This window comes from Petaurus breviceps, unplaced genomic scaffold, assembly GCF_028583685.1.
Source record: "Petaurus breviceps papuanus isolate PSGF00001 unplaced genomic scaffold, PetGlider_PUasm1.0 90895, whole genome shotgun sequence".
In the NCBI taxonomy this organism is placed as follows: Eukaryota; Metazoa; Chordata; class Mammalia; order Diprotodontia; family Petauridae; genus Petaurus; species Petaurus breviceps.
Genome location: NW_027187372.1, coordinates 12,838,396 through 12,841,732, shown reverse-complemented (window position 1 = coordinate 12,841,732; position 3,337 = coordinate 12,838,396). Strand labels below are relative to the sequence as shown.

Below are 3,337 nucleotides of genomic sequence, written 5' to 3'. Positions count from 1 at the left end.
TGTTCTTGATGATTTTTTTACCTCCACATATCTTACTTTTATCCTCTTCTCTCCACTTGTATGACTATCTACCTATTTCAAACCGTCATTTTCTCGTTCCTTGACTACTTCAATAATCTCTGACATTACCTCCCTGCCTTCAGTTTCTCTCATCTCCAAATCATCTTTTTTATGAGTATCCATTGTTCCCAAAGTCCAACTCTTTTTATGTCTTCCTTCTGCTCAAAAATTTCCTAAAACTTCTACACCCTCAAAGATAGAATATGAACTTTTCAGTCTAACATTTAAGGCATCTCCACAACCTAGCCCTAAATTACATTCCAGTCATAATTTGCATTGCTGACTTCACATACATTCAGTTGTATAATATCATGACAGATACATTCTGAAAAAAAATCAGTATAATTTGTAAGAGAACACAATAAAATCCACAGAGCTGATAGGGAAAATGGACCTAGGGGTACAACATTTAAAAACTTCATCAGTGAAAATTTTTAAAAAGTTAAGACCCAAATAAAAACAGTAGCACAATTTTATGCATGTTTAATAGTTAAGAAATTCATAAATACTACAATAAATAGTGGTGGTATCCTGGGCCTCAGGTTAAAAACAATCACTGAGGTTTGACCACTGGTAATGCAGGCCTTCTCACATAGTAGGATAGCCCTATGGACCAGGAACATTAGATGCAAGGCTTGACTCTTTTACTCTTCTATTCTTGGGAATATCAGACTTTTCCCTTGATTCAAGTGTGATAGGGTCAAAGGGGTCTGGTCATTATAGTGTAGGTCCTGGGTGGAGTGAGGGGGCTTTCGAAATGGGTAACAGTGGAAGTTCCTCTCATATGCTCTCTCTTTTCTCTTGTTCTTCACAGTGTTAGAGCCCTCCCCCACCCAATAGCTCTCACATCCTAGGTCAAATAACTGGGTCTGTACTCTCTCCGTCTCAACAGGCAAATAGGTCCCCACCACTGGGACTAGCCCAACACCACATGAGGGGAAAAGTTGGAGCCAGATATATCTTTTTCCCACAGGCCCAATTCAAAGTGGGTGGTGTCTCCCTGCTCCAACTAAACCCTTCTCATGAGATCAACCCCTTGATGTTAACCAGAACTATACAGTTTTCTGAAATTCTAAAAATCCCACAAAAGCAAAAGGAAAATTTGCATTACACTCAAACTGTTCTATAATATGTTAATCCTGGTGGAACAAATTCATTTTTTCAAAATAAATGCTATAGTGAACTACTTTACATTCTAGCCATAGTGGGTTGCTATCAGCTCCTGAACTAAATCTGTTAATCTCTTTCCATCTCTCATTATTGAAATACATTCATTCCTCATACCTGTCTTGCATCATCATCATTTCAAGTTTTCTTTGAATTTAGAAAGGTCTTTTAATGCTTGCCACCTTAGTCTTTAGTATGTCCTGTTTCTCCAATTATACGATAAGCTTTTTAAAGGCAGGGCATACATTTTAGGCTCATTTGCAAAGCTCTCAATGTCCAAGAGTGCCTTGAAAATAGTAGGCTCAGAGAGGTACAGCCAAGATAGCTGAGTAGTGTAGCACTCAGTCAATCTCTTCCAATTTCCCTGCAAACAACCATAAAATAATGTCTCAAGTTGAATCCTGGAGTCCAGGAACTAACAAAAGGTTGGTTAAACAATATTCTAGACCAAAACAACTTAGGAGATCAGCAGGAAAGGTCTATTTCACCATGGTAGTAGCAGGCTCCAGGAACTCAGCCCAGGCAGCCCAGGCAGCCCAGGCCAGGTGTTGGGGGCAGCTGCTTTGGTGGTAACAGCAGCTTCAGGAGATTTTAGCCAACAGAAGAAGGTGGGGTTAGACAACTAAATAAAAGGAGATTTCAGAGGACACTTTCCAGTTGCTGGGTTCACGATCCCTTTGTATTGTTCATATGCAAGTCTGAGTTTCAGTCTTAGGGCCCAAGGGGTGATAGCACTTGTAGCAACAAAGGAGCAGGGGCCCAAGGGAAGAATTTGTGAACAAACAAGATCTAGAGAGCATTACTAGATGTGAAATAGTCAATTTCAATTACATCAAGTTCAAAAGTTTTTGCAGAGATCTTTCCCGTGGCAGGTCTGAAGCAGGCAGCTGTGCAAAGATGAAGCTCAACATCTCTTTCCCATGATGAGAGAAAGCTGCGGACCTTTTGTGAGAAATGGATGGCCACTGAAGTTTCTGCTGATGCTCTGGGTGACGAATGGAAGGGTTATGTCGTCCAAATCAGTGGTGGGAATGACTATCAAGGCTTCCCCATGAAGCAGGGTGTTTTGGCTCACAGATGCATCCACCTGTTGTTCAGTAAGGGCCATTCTTGCTATCATCCTAGAAGAACTGGAGAAAGAAAACGTATATCTGTTAGGGTCTGTATTGTGGATGCCAACCTGAGTGCCCTCAACTTGGTTATTACGAAGAAACGTGAGAAAGATATACCAGGACTGACAGATACAACTGTACCTCATTGCCTGGGACTCAAAGAGCTAGCAGAATCTGAAAACTTTTCAACTTGTCCAAAGAAGATGATGTTTGACAGTATGTTGTGAGAAAACCCCTCAACAAGAAAGGTAAGAAACCCAGTACTAAGGCTCCTAAAATTCAGCATCCAGTGACTCCCCGTGTTTTGCAACACAAACATAGATGCATTGCTTTGAAGAAGCAACCCAGAAGGACAAGGAAGCATCAGCAGAATATGCTAAGCTTTTGGCTAAGAGGATGAAGGAGGCTAAATAAAAACGACAAGAACAGATCGCTAAGAGACGTCGTCTGTCTTCCCTGAGAGCCTCCACCTCGAAATCTGAGTCCAGTCAAAAATAAAGTTTCTAAAAATGGGTTAGAAATAAATAACTTTTGTCAAAAAAAAGTTTTTGCAGAAACAAAACCAATTCAGTCAAAATTAGAAGGGAAGCAGGAAACTGAGGGGAGGGGGGAATTTACTTCAATTTTCTCTGATGAAGGCCTCATTTCTCAAATATTTACTTAATAGATTTACATTTTGGTATACAATCATATTTTTTCTATTCTACTCTGTCATGGAAATGTTTGTTTTCTTTCTTAAGTTCAGAATAAAGAAAGAATACAAGTCATTCCACAACTGATAAATGGTCAAAGGATATGAGAAGGCAGTTTTCAAAAGAAGAAATGAGAGCTATCTATTCTCATGTGAAAAAACTCTAAATTACTATTGATTAGAGAAATGCAAATAAAAAAACTCTGAGGTACCACCTTGAATCTATCAGACTGGCTAATATGACAGAAAAGAAAAATTACAAGTATTGGAGGGGATATGAAAAATTGGGACACTAACACACTTTTGT

The 3,337-nt window shown here is 39.5% G+C and overlaps 1 pseudogene; it reads left to right on the top strand.

The window, feature by feature from the left end:
* The first annotated feature begins 1,499 nt into the window (after positions 1-1,499).
* Positions 1,500-2,837, top strand: LOC138151199 (small ribosomal subunit protein eS6-like; annotated as a pseudogene).
* The last annotated feature ends 500 nt before the right edge of the window (positions 2,838-3,337 follow it).